Genomic DNA, 16,280 nt, shown 5'->3' on the forward strand with positions numbered 1-16,280 from the left:
CTATTTTAATTGGATAACTTTAACCGTCTTTCTGGCCGTCAATGTGCTAGCGATACAAAAGGAGGAAGTCGATGCCAGATGGTCTTATGCCAATCGGGATTAGCAGACCTACAGTATGGGCCTGTACGTAGCATCAGTGGCAATGGGCTTAGCCAAATTTAACGCATTTTCATTTGTTTCAAGTCAGACATTTTATACACGTCCATAGTATAAATCAGATGAACAGTGACCATAATTGCCATGCATACAAAGACCAATCCATTGTACAATATAGAGTTGATCCTCTCTAAAGGTTATGGGGTAGTTTATAGACTAAGGTAGCTTGCACAGTTTATACGCTAAGGTAATTATTCTTAAGTGTCAACATTACCGACTTGGCCCACGTCCCATGATTCAGAATGAGCTATGATCAGTTATCTGACAAAGGGATAACGAAACAATACGAAGCAAGCTGCTCTGAGTGTGTGCGTGTGCACGTTGTGTATGGTGGGTGTGAATAGGCCTTAATCTCACAATTAAAATCTTGATGCTTTATCTAATTCTAGTTAAAAACATTTTGGCTGCCAATGGCCTTCATTAGAATGAATGTTGGTGGGGCAGAAACAAGGAAATGCCATGGGTTAACGACATGCTCCGAAACTTTGGCAACAACAAAGTCTTTTTTAAATCTCAAGCTTTGGGCAGGATGTGTCAATATGTAGTTCATACATACATAATCTATGAGAATAATTACCATTTTACCTCAGCCACGAAATCCCTATTTTATTTTTCAAGAAGCTGTGCTGCGCCATTATCCCTGAAGTTTCCCCTACGTGGGCCAGCCGTCTAGCAATTTGAATTCAACTAGGGATATTAACAGTTAACTGTTAATCGGTTAGCCGCCGAAAAATGCATTTGACAAGTCACGCTTATCGGTCTATACGTTAATTTGCATCATTTAGTGCAATTTAAGTTGGCGTGTGTGTATTTTCATTAGTCGTCATGTATCTTATCACACGTGCACAGCATACAGAGCCCAGTTTGAGGAGATGAATAGCCTATCACCTGTTAGGCGAGAGCACCTCCTCCGAGAGCAACACCTCAAAATGCTTTTAGAAATCGTTGTGGAACAAATAACAATTCGAAACGCAATGGCGTGTCAAAATGTTTTGATGGACACGATTTTAAAAAGAGCTATTTGAATTTCTCAATCTCAACTCGTAATTCAATCGCGCTTCCCATTCGCCATTCGAGTGCATAGGCTATAGTCAACGGTAGGCAGGCTATCAGCGTGTCGTCCACCATTTTACAACATGAGCTTGAGGCAGTATAATTGTTTGAAACCTGGATGTTTTACTTCAAATAATGAAGAATGTCTTACCTTGCTTCAAAGTAGCCTTGCCAAAACCCAACTATCAACGTGGAGGCAATTATTTTATGAAGACTCCTGCCATAATTTCTCTACTGTTCTATTGGTTTTCATAAACATGTCTTTCATTGTCCAGAAGCCAATGGCACAATCCTAGTCATATTATACTGAACAAAAATATAAACGTAACATGCAACAATTTCAAAGATTTTACTGAGTTACAGTTCATATGAGGAAATCAGTCCATTTTTCTAAATTCATTAGTTCCTATTCTATATATTTCACATGACCGGGAATACAGATACATGCATCTATTGGTCACAGATGCTTTWAAAAAATGGTCCTCAAATGGGCCTCAGGATCTCGTCACGGTGTTTCTGTGCATTCAAATAGCCATCGATAAAATGCAATTGTGTTCGTTGTCTGTAGTTTATGCTTGCCCATACTAAAACCCCACTGGCACCATGGGGCACTCTGTTCACAACTTTGACATCAGCAAACTGCTCGCCCACACGACACCATACACGTGGTTTGCGGTTGTGAGGACGGTTGGAAGTACTGCCAAATTCTCTAAAACAACGTTGGAGGCAGCTTGTGGAAATTAACTACTTTGAGAAATTAACATTCAATTATCTGGCAACAGCTCTGTTGGCCATTCCTGCAGTCAGCATGCCAATTGCACGCTCCCACACAACTTTACATCTGTGGCATTGTGTTGTGACAACTGCACGTTTTATTCCCCCTGTGGTAAATTCAATTGATTGGACATGATTTGGAAAGGCACACACATGTCTATATAAGGTCCTACAGTTGACAGTGCATGTCAGAGCAAAAACCAAGCCATGAGGTTGAAGGAATTGTCCGTAGGGCTCCGAGACAGGATTGTGTACAGTCGTGGCCAAAAGTTTTGAGAATGACACAAATATTCATTTATACAAAGTCTGCTGCATCAGTTTGTTATGATGGCAATTTGCATATACTCCAGAATGTTATGAAGAGTGATCAGATGAATTGCAAAATCCCTCTTTGCCATGCAAAGGAACTGAATCCCCAAAAAACATTTCCACTGCTTTTCAGGCCTGTCACAAAAGGACCAGCTGACATGTCAGTGATTCTCTCGTTAACACAGGTGTGAGTGTTGACGAGGACAAGGCTGGAGATCACTCTGTCATGCTGATTGAGTTTGAATAACAGACTGGAAGCTTCAAAAGGAGGGTGGTGCTTGGAATCATTGTTCTTCCTCTGTCATCCATGGTTACCTGCAAGGAAACATGTGCCGTCATCATTGCTTTGCACAAAAAGGGCTTCACAGGCAAGGATATTGCTGCCAGTAAGATTGCACCTAAATCAAKCATTTATCGGATCATACAGAACTTCAAGGAGAGCGGTTCAATTGTTGTGAAGAAGGCTTCAGGGCGCCCAAGAAAATCCAGCAAGCGCCAGGACCGTCTCCTAAAGTTAATACAGCTGCGGGATCGTTGCACAACCAGTACAGAGCTTGCTCAGGAATGGCAGCAGGCAGGTGTGAGTGCAGCTGCACGCACAGTGAGGCAAAGACTTTTGGAGGATGGCCTGGTGTCAAGAAGGGCAGCAAAGAAGCCACTTCTCTCCAGGAAAAACATCAGGGACAGACTGATATTCTGCAAAAGGTACAGGGATTGGACTGCTGAGGACTGGGGTAAAGTCATTTTCTCTGAATCCCCTTTCTGGAAAAAAGCTTGTCCGGAGAAGACAAGGTGAGCGCTACCATCAGTCCTTTGTCATGCCAACAGTAAGGCATCCTGAGACCTTTCATGTGTGGGGTTGCTTCTCAGCCAAGGGAGTGGGCTCACTGACAATTTTGCCTAAGAACACAGCCATGAATAAAGAATGGTACCAACACATCCTCCGAGAGCAACTTCTCCCAACCATCCAGGAACAGTTTGGTGACGAACAATGCCTTTTCCAGCATGATGGAGCACCTTGCCATAAGGCAAAAGTGATAACTAAGTGGCTCGGGGAACAAAACATCGWTATTTTGGGTCCATGGCCAGGAAACTCCCCAGACCTTAATCCCATTGAGAACTTGTGGTCAATCCTCAAGAGGCGGGTGGACAAACAAAACCCCACAAATTCTGACAAGGTCCAAGCATTGATTATGCAAGAATGGGCTGCCATCAGTCAGGATGTGGCCAAGAGGTTAATTGACAGCATGCCAGGGCGCATTGCAGAGGTCTTGAAAAAGAAGGGTTAACACTGCAAATATTTAGTATTTGCATGAACTTCATGTAATTGTCAATAAAAGCCTTTGACACTTATGAAATGCTTGTAATTATACTTCAGTATTCCATAGTAACATCTGACAAAAATATCTAAAGACACTGAAGCAGCAAACTTTGTGGAAATTAATATTTGTGTCATTCTCAACTWTTGGCCACGACTGTAGAGGCACAGATCTGGGGAAGGGTACCAAAAATGTCTGCAGCATTGAAGGTCCCCAAAAACACAGTGGCCTCCATCATTCTTAAATGGAAGAAGTTTGGAACCACCAAGACTCTTTCTAGAGCTGGCCACCCGGCCAAACTGAGCAATCCAGGGAGAAAGGCCTTGGTCAGGGAGGTGACCAAGAACCCGATGGTCACTCTGACAGAGCTCCAGAGTTCCTCTGTAGAGATTGGAGAACCTTCCAGAAGGACAACCATCTCTGCAGCACTCCACCAATCAGGCATTTATGGTAGAGTGGCCAGACGGAAGTCACTCCTCAGTAAAATGCACATGACAGCCCACTTGGAGTTTGCCAAAAGGTACCTAAAGGACTCTCGGACCATGAGAAACAAGATTCTTTGGTCTGATGAAACCAAGGTTAAGCTCTTTGACCTGAATGTCAAGCATGTCTGGAGGAAACCTGGCACCATCCCTACGGTGAAGCATGGTGGTGGCTTTCAGCAGCAGGGACTGCGAGACCAGTCGGGATCCAGGCAATAATGAACGAGGCGAAGTACAGAGATCCTTGATGAAAACCTGCTCCAGAGCACTCAGGACCTCCAATTTGGGTGAAGGTTCACCTTCCAACAGGACAACAACCCTAAGCACACGGCCAAGACAATGCAGGAGTGGCTTCGCGACAAGTCTCTGAATGTCCATGAGTGGCCCGGACTTGAGCCCGATCATACATCTCTGGAGAGACCTGAAAATAGCTGTGCAGCGATGCTCCACATCCAACCTGACAGAACTTGAGATGATCTGGAGAGACTCTCCAAATACAGGTGTGCCAAGCTTGTAGCGTCATACCCAACAAGACTCGAGGCTGTAATAGCTGCCAAAGGTGCTTCAACATAGTACTGAGTAAAGGGTCTGAATACTTATGTAATATTTCAATATTTTTTGCTTTGTCATTATGGGGTATTGCGTATAGGTGAGGGCCAAAATCAATTTTAGAATAAGGCTGTAACGTAACAAAATGTGGATAAAGTCAAGGGGTCTGAATACTTTCCAAATGCACTGTATTGACAAACCACTTTTGGCTCGTGAGTGCTACTTTCACAACTACTGGCTAAAACTACAAAAAAGTACCGGAGAGTCCCTTTAATGTAGGCCTCCCTTGAAGTAAGCCTCCACGTGTGGCCCCATTTAAACTAAGTAATGAGATCAGGGTTACCAGAGCTGTTAGCTCACTGGTGCTAACGGTGCTCCCTCCCCCTGACCTGCTCTCTCTAGACGGACTGACCCAAGCTTTTCTGCAGGGTCACCAAGTTCTGGTTCTGAAGTTCATTGGGTTTGAAGGTTTATTTATTAGGTTTGGCTATCACCTATCAAACTTGGCAAAAGTTTATATACTACATTTCCTAGAACATGAGTATTGTTTAGACTGGCGTGATAGACTGTAGCACACAGTGTGCCTCAAGGACCAGGATTAGGAAAATGTTTTACAACACTGTCTACCCGCTTTCTCCATCTCTCCCTGCACCCACGTTTCTAAGGACGATACCTAGTTATTTGCACTGTCTTAACATGTTCTCTGTCTTGTGTTCCCTCTCTTTCTGTCCCCCCTTCAGGCGGACTGTCCCAACTTCATCCGGGTGCTGCAGTTCTTGAACTCCACGCACATCTACGCCTGTGGAACCTTCGCCTTCAGCCCACGCTGCACCTACATCGTAAGATGCTCTTCTTTCAAAGCAATCCTTTTCTCTTTCTCCATGTTTCTCTTACTGTAACTAGCTTTTACTGGCATGACATATATTTGTAGTGTACTGGAACACACACCTACATAATATTATTTCCTCTACTTTTCTCATACTCCATATTCAAATTAAAAACAAGCTTTATGGTCACCAAATGTATGAATCCGTGTACTCAAGGACAAATACAGTGAGGACAACAAGAAATGAACATGTTTGTACTATTCCTCCCACATTTGCTCCCTCACCCTTTCTGTATTGTTTTTGTTCCATCCATCCCTTCATATCTCCCACCCACTGAGTATCTTCTCCAACTCTGTAAAGAGGGTAATGGTGCTTGGTCATGGGCTGTACAGTAAACCCATAATAGATATTTGCTATCCAATGGCAAAGACATTAGTGCCAAGTACATCACGGCAGTAGGTATTTTTTTTTGCCCAGAAACATGCGTGCCGGTGCTTCACACGAGATTGATAATTTCATAATCCAGTTATGTGCGGTACTAGGCTCAACGACCAGCCCCGGCAATGTTTTCGTACTCTGCTGGCTCGCCCCCTTAATCTGATGCCCACGGGCTGAGACAGTGTGTGTGGAAGACCATTTCTGTGTGATGATTAAGAAAATGGATCCTCGAATAACCACCAGTCAAGCCTGTGTTAACTCTGGTCATGTCAATTTGTAAGTCGCTCTGGATAAGAGCGTCTGCTAAATGACTTAAATGTAAATGTAAATGTTGATGCTCACAGCTTTATTGTACTACACTCACATAGCCAATGCCAGCCAGGCCACTCAGACAGGACATCCCTCACATATAATGATGCCCAAGACAGGGAAACACTTGTATGTGTCTGTGGTATAGGTGATTTGAAAAAATATATAATTTATATACTTAGCTAGAACAAAGTGTCCTTTAGCCTCAGAGGCATGTCTTTAGTAACCATTTTACATATGGGCCCGGTTTTACATTCGAGGTAAGGATCTCTAGTAGTGTTGCACTCGCAGGTTTTTAGCAGCTACACTAGAAGTGTATCCCAGAGGAAGTACAAGCCACTTAATCAAGTATTTACCCTCATGAGCCGATGGTCAATTAGCAGAAAGTAGACAGAGAAAAATTTCAAGGTTCAAAATTACACTTCGCTAACCACGGCCATTGTAGCAGGATTCATTGACTACAGTATCACTCGTGGTTTATGCTTGGCAAAAATTACGAGTCCAGTGTAGCATGTCTAACTTATGATGTTAGATAAAACTGCACTAAACGCATAACTTTGGCTCCCATTTGGTGTATTTATTATGGATCCCCATTAGTTCCTGCCAAGGCAGCAGCTACTTTTCCTGGGGTCCAGCAAAAACAAGGCAGTTACACAATTTTAAAAACATGACAATACATTTAACATTCTCAGGCCCCTACGCCACGACCACATATCTACAACACAAAAAAAATCCATGTAGGTGTCTGTGCCTATGTTTGTGTTGCTTCAGTCACCGTTGTTCCATAAGGTGTATTTTTATCATTAAAAAAAATCTAATATTACTGTTTGCGTCAGTTGCTTGATGTGGTAATCCATGTAGTAATGGCTCAATGTAGTACTGTGTGCTTCACATTGTCTGTTCTGGACTTGGGGACTGTGAAGAGACCTCTTGTGGCAAGTCTTGTGGGGTATGCATGGGTTTCCTTGCTGTGTGCCAGTGGTTCAAACAGACAGCTCGGTGCATTCAACATGTCAATACCTCTCATAAATACAAGTAGTGATGAAGTCCATCTCTCCTCCACTTTGAGTCAGGAAAGATTGGCATGCATATTATTGTTAGCTCTCTGTGTACATCCAGGCTGGCCCTGTTCTGAGCCAATTGCATTTTTCCTAAGTCCTTCTTTGTGGCACCTGTAATCCAGGTGCGACAAAAGTAGGGCCTGTAGGACCTGCCTTGTTGATAGTGCTGTTAAGAAGGTAGAGTAGCGCTTTATTATGGACAGACTTTGCCCTATCTTAACTACTGTTGTATCAATATGTTTTGACCATGACAGTTTACAATCCGTTTAGTCACCTCAACTTGCTCAATTTCCACATTATTCATTACGAGATTTAGTTGAGGTTTAGGGTTTAGTGAATGATTTGTCCCAAATACAATGCTTTTGAAATATTAAGGACTAATTTATTCCTTGCCACCCATTCTAAAACTAACTGCAGCTCTAAGTGTTGCAGTAATTTCAGTCGCTGTAGTAGCTGATGTGTATAGTGTTGTCATCTGCATACATAGACACACTGGCTTTACTCAAAGCCAGTGGCATGTCATTACTAAAAATTGAAAAAAGTAAGGGGCCTAGACAGCTGCCCTGGGGAATTCCTGATTCTACCTGGATTATGTTGGAGAGGCTTCCATTGAACACCCTCTGTGTTCTGTTAGACAGGTAACTCTATCCACAATATAGCAGGGGGTGTTTTTCCAGCAGCAGACTATGATCGATAATGTCAAAAGCCGCACTGAAGTCTAACAAAACAGCCCCCACAATCTTTTAATCATCAATTTCTCTGTAATTTGTATAAGTGCAGTGCTTGTTGAATGTCCTTCCCTTTAAGTGTGCTGAAAGTTTGTAATTTTGTTTACTGTGAAATAGCATTGTATCTGGTCACACAATTTTTCCCCCCGAAAGTTTACCAAGGGTTGGTAACAGGCTGATTGGTCGGCTATTTGAGCCAGTAAAGGGGCCTTTACTGTGGTGGCAGGTAGCCTAGTGGTTAGAGCGTTGTGCCTGTAACCTAAAGGTTGCTGGATCGAATCCCCGAGCTGACATGATAAAAATCTGTCGTTCTGCCCCTGAACAAGATAGTTAACGCACTGTTCCCAGGCGGACTGTTAACCCACCGGTAGGCCTTCATTGTAAATAAGAATTTGTTCTTAACCGACTTGCCCAGTTAAGTAAAGGTTCACTTACTATTCTTAGGTAGTGGAATTACTTTTGGTTCCCTCCAAGCCTGACTCTAGTCTGCTGTTTTCCCTACAGAACTCTGAGACGTTCTCCCTGGTAACGAGCCCCAGCGGAAAGCCAGAGGAGGGCAGAGGTCGCTGCCCCTATGACCCCTACCAACGTAACTCGGCCATCACCGTTGGTAAGAGATGACTCACAGGAAGTGGAGGATAGTTAAAGAACCACAGGACATTTCCTTTAGACAATGAAATGTAATTGGCTAAGGGCAATGATGACATCATAGCCTTCCTCATTCTCCAGGAAGTGTGCCATTACGAACCAATGATATCAGACATGTTATGGTATACTGGTGTCTACTCCTTTAGATCTGAAAGGATTTGATAGGTCTGAGTTGTATGGTGAACATTTAATGAGAAGGCAACATGAAGAAATTAAAACATTGCTTGAAAGAAATCCAATCCTTTCAGATCTACAGGAGTGCCTAGGGGGATAGGGAACCGTGTGCGATTCTTAGTCTCTTCGATGTTGTCATATTTGTCCCATCTCATTGTAGGGTGGGGGTTAAGAGTAGTGTGCAGTGTAGGTGGTGATAATGTGGTGGTGTTTTAATCTGATTGTGTCTGAGAGAGAGGAGGAGCAGATGCTAATAATCATATTGCCCATGAACCCTTGTTCTGATGTCTTTACCTTTTATGTAGGCGAGATGTAACTGCGAGCAAATATTTATAGTACTGAGTAGAGGAGGTTTATGGGCAAGATATGTATCCTGATTAGGCCTATTGGCTACTGTCATTGGCCATAATTAACATTTTATGTTTTCGAGATTGTGACTTCACTGACCGAGAGGGGGATGTTTGAAATGTCCCTGGTTGTGAGAATCTGTCCCCAGCAGAGCTTGCTCTTATGACAGCTGACACGTACTACGCAAGGTTAATGGTTAACACTGCACACATCTTGTATTTGGGTCATGTCCCTCGCAATAAATATCAAGTCTTGACAGAATCTGTCATCACCTGCTAAGGCATTGTGTCTTGAAGTGCAAGGCCATTTCCAGTACATTACATAATGATTACATGCACGGACTGTTCAATAATAGTTTTTCTTTCCTCTGACCATGACGTAATCCAAAGCCAGTACATTTCTTTAACTCTGTCATTTAATAAAGGTATTGGACTGTTAATGGTGGAGGAATTTTTCAGCTTTGACTCTTATGTAATTCTCCTGTATGTTTACTCAGATTCACATGCCTTGTACTGGATGACGCTCACTGTGTGTGTGTGTGTGTGTGTGTGTGTGTTCAGATGGAGAGCTGTACACTGGAACAGTAGCGGACTACATGGGAAACCGACCGGTCATCTCCCGCCACCTCAGCGAGGGCAGCCATGTTGATCTGAAGCTGGATGACACTTTGGGCTGGCTGGAGGGTACGTGTCTGCAACAAACTACTCATGATGTATTACACACATCCCCAAGGCGCTTACATACACTGAGTGTACAAAACATTAGGACCACCTTCCTAATATTGAGTTGCACTCCCCCCATTGCCCTCAGAACAGCCTCAATTCGTCGGGGCATGGACTCTACAAGGTGCCGAATGTGTTTCACAGGAATGCTGGCTCATGTTGACTCCAAGGCTTCCCACAGTTGTCAAGTTGGCTTGATGTCCTTTTGTTGGTGGACCATTCTTGATACATAATGGGAAACTGTTGAGCGTGAAAAACCCAGCAGCGTTGCAGTTCTTGACACAAACCGGTGCGCCTGGCACCTACTACCATACCCCGTTCAAAGGCACTTACATTTTTTGTCTTGCCCATTCACCCTCTGAATGGCACAATCCATGTCTCAGTTTTCTCACGGCTTAAAAATCCTTCTTTAACCCGTCTCCTCCCCTTCATCTATACTGATTTTAAGTGGATTTAACAAGTGACATCAATAAGGGATCATAGCTTTCACCTGGTCAGTTTGTCTTGGAAAGAGCAGGTGTACATAATGTTTTGTACATTCAGTTGGATATTTAGCAATACGTTTTAGAGGGAGAAATACCTACAGTACCAGTCAAAAGTTTGGACACCTACTCGTTCAAGGTTTTTATTTTTTATTTTTTTAACTATTTAATTTTTTTACATTGTAGAATAATAGTGAAGACATCAAAACTATGAAATGACACATATGGAATCATGTAGTAACCAAATAAATAAGTGTTTAACAAATAAAAATATATTTTATATTTGAGGTTCTTCAAAGTAGCCACCCTTTGCCTTGATGACGGCTTTGCACACTGTCTGTTACTTGAGCTCTGTGAAGCATTTATTTGGGCTGCAATTTCTGAGGCTGGTAACTCTAATGAACTTGTCCTCTGCAGCAGGGGTAACTCTGGGTCTTCCTTTCCTGTGGCGGTCCTCATGAGAGCCAGTTTCATCATAGCACTTGATGGTTTTTGCGACTGCACTTGAAGAAACTTTCAAAGTTCTTTTAAATGTTCTGCATTGACTGACCTTCATGTCTTAAATTAATGATGGACTGTCATTTCTCTTTGCTTATTTGAGCTGTTCTTGTCATAATATGGACTTGGTCTTTTACCAAATAGAGCTATCTTCTGTATACCACCCCTACCTTGTCACAACACAACTGATTGGCTGAAACGCATTAAGAAGGAAAGAAATTCCACAAATTAACTTTTAACAAGGCACACCCGTTAATTGAAATGCATTCTAGGTGACTACCTCATGAAGCTGGTTGAGAGAATGCCAAGAGTGTGCAAAGCTGTCAAGGCAAAGGGTGGCTACTTTGAAGAATCTCAAATATAAATACTTTTGGATTTGTTTAATCCTTACTTGGTTACTACATGATTCCATAGTTTTGATGTCTTCACTATTATTCTACAATGTAGAAAATAGTAAGAATATAGAAACCCTGGAATGAGTAGGTGTCAACTTTTGACTGGTACTGTACATTTCCACAAAGTACAGCTAAAAGGAAATGTACATTTCAAAGGACTACATTTAAGGAAGTAGTTTATAAATCTGTTGGCGTTGGTTAAGCCTCCAAACCAATACGTCTGGAATACGTTCAAATGATTCCTTTTAATTAATTTGCCTAACAAGCTTTCAGTAACACACTTATCTCTCGATTAGTCTAGCCAATTGTTCAATCTTTTTTTCCAGATCCCACTTTCATCAGCTCCAACTTTGTCCCCAGTGAGGAGAAGATCTATTTCTTCTTCAGCAGTGGGCCGCGAGTACGACTTCATCAACAAGTTCACTGTATCTCGGATCGCCCAAGTCTGCACGGTAAGAGATGCATTACTGTGTGGTTGTACATCTGCGTGTGTGCAGATGCATGTTAATGAAATCCTCTCAACCATTTCCTCTCTGTCCCAGAGTGACATTGGGGCCAGCGTACCCTGCAGCGACGCTGGACAACCTTTGCCAAAGCCCAGCTCCTGTGCCAGTCTGACAACGAGCTGCCCTATAACGTCATCCAGGACATCGTCACCCTCCCGCCCCACCTTGAGGGCGCCCCAGTGGACGACACCCTCTTCTTCGGCATCTTCAGCTCTCAGTGGTCAGTAGTTTAGACATTCGCTATGAATGGGATTAAGTCATCTGACATCTCCTGTACGAATGGCAACCGTTGTTTCTTGTTAGCAGGTCTTACAGGTCTGTCACAAGATCTCAACCCAATTGAACACTTATGGGAACACTTTCAGGGGAGCGGCGCCTTCCATCAACAACAAAAACATCCCTCCAATAGAATTCCAGACAATTGTAGAAACTATGCCAATGAGCATTGAAGCTGTTATGGCGGCTCGTGGTGGACAACACACTAAGACTGTTGGTGTTTCCTTTATTTTGGCAGTTACCTGTACCTTGCTAGAGAATGACCAGTCCTGGTCGTTTATAGTATAGTATTATGAACTCCAAATTATATTTGAATCCCAGAAAAACATTTGTCAAACAAGACCACTTTTTATTTTTTATTTTTACTGGTTGGTGTGTCGAGGGTTTTTGAAACAAGAAGTGTGTTTCAGAAGGGTGTTTGGGATTTTTAAAATTGCATGACAAGTTCCTTTGCCAAGTTTTTACTTATTTAGCTGCTACCAGATTGTAGCATGGTTGTGACCGCAAGTGTATTTGATGTTTGTGCACTACTAGGTCGGTGAACTCAGGGCGGTCGGCAGTGTGTGCGTTCCGCCTGGGCGACATCAAAGCAGTTTTCGCAGGCAACTACAAGGTCCTGAATCGAGACACACTACGGTGGAGCATGCGAGTTCAGGAAAAGGTCGCCAACCCGGGAGAGGTAAGCGGTGTCTCCGTCTCGAATGACAGCGGTCCCCTGAGGGTCAGCAGAAATAAATTGGCTTGTTAGAAAATGTTGACTTCTTCAAAGAAGTTGGATGAAAGGAAAATATAATTAAGAATTAAAAACAACTTCTGAAGACCCAACAGAACAAAAGCTACTCAGACCAAACAATGCCGGGAGAATGCCTTGTTTATCCTTGCCTAGGTAAATGTTAGTTAAGGTTCTGATTTGTTTACATATGGTGTTGTCTCCCCATGATGTATTGCATTGAGGATCAATCAGCCATGCCTAAGATCATAAGCCTGGCCTGGTTTGATGTTCAATGATGAAGAAACTTCCACACATTTAACTTGGCATAACAAATGTGATATCGGCGTTTTGCGACTTTAATCTTCTTTTTATTCAATGTTTCTTCAAACTCCTTAGCATACTTGTTGTGGATGACTCAGGACAATTTGGCATACAGCTGGATGTTTATCAAGGTGTACCTGGCTCAATCCCTCTCTCCCTCCTCTCAGTGTGGCCTGCACAACGCCTCAGACAACACCCTTCGCTTTGTCAAAGAGAACTTCCTTGCGGACGACAGCGTACACCCTGTGGGGAAGAGCCTGACCATGGTGTCACCTGACCAGCGCTACAGCCACGTGGTCACCCAGAGAGTACAGGCCGCCAACGGCAAGGACTACACCATCCTCTTCCTGCTCACAGGTACTGGACATTGTTTTCAACTGGAATCGACCTAAATATCAATGTGTTACTCAGTACATGTATGCATGTGCGCACCATTACCGTGTTTAGTCATTTCTTTCAAACGCTTGCTTTCAGAATCAGGCTACCTCCACAAAGCAGTGCTGCTGGAGAAGGGTGCACACATCATTGAGGAGATCCAGGTCTTCAAGCAGCCTCAGCCCGTAAAGAACCTCCTGCTCTCAATAGCCAAGGTACCTTTCTAGTCATTAGGTATTCTCCATCTCAAGTCAGGTACTCATCCCACTTTACCCTCGCCTTCGCTGTCACATCACATTTTAATCGGCCTCTACACCACAGGGGCCTGCTGGCACTTAACATTAGCACTTCAGCCGRGAACGACGCAACCAGTGAATCTCCCTGTCGCCAAAGCTCTCACGCGACCTTTACATTGACTTCCCCTGTCATCTCCTTTGTGTGTGCTGGGTTCGTCTGCTTTCGAACCCCACCAATATGCCAAGAGGTCTAAACCAATCACGTCACATCTGCTGGTGACTGACAGATGGATATGGCCTGGGGAGTGTGTCCCTTAATGGCTTCATGCCTTCTGTGAAGTGCGAGATGGTTGGTTAGCAACGAATAGACACAAAGTCAATTACACATGCAGAAACTCTGAAATATTATATGCAGTGGCAATAAAGATGTTTAAGGTTTTATCTAACAGCCTTCGCAAATAATGAAARGCTGATGACAAATACATATGTTCTTTAAAAAAAATGTTGTATTACTGTTTTTAACTATTGTTAAGTGTACAGTGTAGACCATAGTGTAGGCTAAATGAACAGAAGCTGGTAAGCTTTTGCAGGACTGTGTGTCCGAGACAGGATGACCGTAGAGAAGGCGACGGTATTAGCCCCGATAAGCCCTCTCTCTCGGATCTGCTGCACGAGAGTGAGAGAAATAAGCTGGAGAGCTGTCTGTCTAGGATGTGTGTTCATGACGCAGCGCTTCAGTGTGACAAATGTATTCAAGGTGTGCATGCGTGTGTGCAGTATGGTTCAGCTTGTGTGTGCAGTATGGTTCTAGTTCAGCATGCGTGTGTGCAGTATGGTTCAGCTTGTGTGTGCAGTATGGTTCTAGTTCAGCATGCGTGTGCTGTCTGTTGAAATCATCACTTATTTATGTAGCTAAGACATAATGTACTGTACATGTCAGGCAGGGGTCACAACACACGTCGCAGAGAATCTTTGTTCTCTGACTGAACCGAAATATATGGTTATTTAGCAGACACTTTTATCGGTTGAAGAAGTGCTTATATTCAGTACGTGACCAGACCCACAACCCCAGTGTTGAGAGCAACACACTTCAACCAAGACTAACTGTTAAAATTTGCCTCAATTAATCCTTCTCGTAATTACTACCCAATAAATCAGTTTGTACACTTGTTCATGTAAGTGTATACTAATGCTAACATGTTTCTATCCATATCCCCGTATGTTGTTTGCCATAGCTGTACACCAGTGGTCACCAACTTGGTTGATCTCCAAAGCATTCCTAGTCGAACACCAAACATTTCTGTAAAAAACAATACTCTTGCTTTCCAAAAAAAGTATTGTTTTATTTCTTTATTTTTGTGCTGTTGGTGGTAGGTGCACTTCAATCAGCAGCCCTAATGCCGGGAAGGAAAGTGTTCCCATTTTGAAGCATTTCATGTGTCTGATGGTAGATCTCCGCCTACCCGGCAGGCCCAGAGAGCAAATCAAGTGCACTTACAGGCCTACCGCTGGCCAATCAGATAGCTCAGATCACCATGTCTGCACAGTTTCCTCGAGCCATAGACTGTAAAAATAAGCTTTGGACACACAACAAAATTGATATTGTGAGATTTCAAAACTTTTAAAATCATGACCAGCTGGAGACTCAATGAATACAGCAAAAAGCTGCGGTTTTTATAAGTAATAAAAAAATATATATAAGCCCTCTACTTCCACTTACTGCTGTACAACCAGCACTGCAGCTGCAATGAATSAGTACAGCAAAGTGCTCCGATAGGCTTGCCTTGTTAATATTAGCGGCTTGTCTTTGTTAGGAGTAACATGAAATGCTGCTTGAGGCAGAATTAATACAGTGCGACATGAGTTTCGCCATCAGCTGGAAGACTATCCTCTTTTCTCAGCGGAGGAAGAGAGAGTGGAGGGAAGGTGAGTCACGGGAGAGGCAGCCTCACCGCTGCTCACGCCCTCCCTACCTTTAGACTGACCCATTAGGTGCAGGCTATTAATCCAGCAAAATAAAAACGAACGTTTAAAATATAAATCAATCTGGGCGGGAGATCTCTGCTTGCTTTTGGACTCAACTCAGAAAAGGTCGGTGACCTCTGCTGTACACTAACATTAGCAACTWAGSACTAATGCTATCCTTCACCCCCACAGGGTGTGGTGTTTGTGGGCTCATCCGAAGGTGTGGTGAGGGTCCCGGTCTCCAACTGCTCCTACTACAGGAGCTGTGCTGAGTGTGTGCTGTCCCGGGATCCTTTCTGTGGCTGGGACCCCTCCAACAAAGTCTGTACCGARGCAACCAGCATCCAGGACAACGTGTGAGTGTCACACCTCATCACGTTCRATTACAACCACTCCACCCAGCAGGCACAACGCCAATACACTGTAGGATTTAAAGAATGTACCATGGCAAGAGTAATATACAACTTGCGTAGAGCCGGGTGTAAGAAATTACTTTTGGATAAAGGCTGTTACATTTTTAGATTTTATGGAATTCATTTATTTCCTTCAGGGCTGGATTCCCTGACACACAAGCGCTTTAAATGGATAATCTCCATTGAACATGCTTCTTAGTACAG

The 16,280-nt window shown here is 43.3% G+C and overlaps 1 pseudogene; it reads left to right on the forward strand.

Moving 5' to 3' along the window:
- The window catches only part of LOC111955597 (semaphorin-4A-like), a 51,809-nt pseudogene that overhangs the window by 32,330 nt on the left and 3,199 nt on the right, over nucleotides 1-16,280 (forward strand).

This window comes from Salvelinus sp. IW2-2015, linkage group LG31 (assembly GCF_002910315.2).
Source record: "Salvelinus sp. IW2-2015 linkage group LG31, ASM291031v2, whole genome shotgun sequence".
NCBI lineage: Eukaryota > Metazoa > Chordata > Actinopteri > Salmoniformes > Salmonidae > Salvelinus > Salvelinus sp. IW2-2015.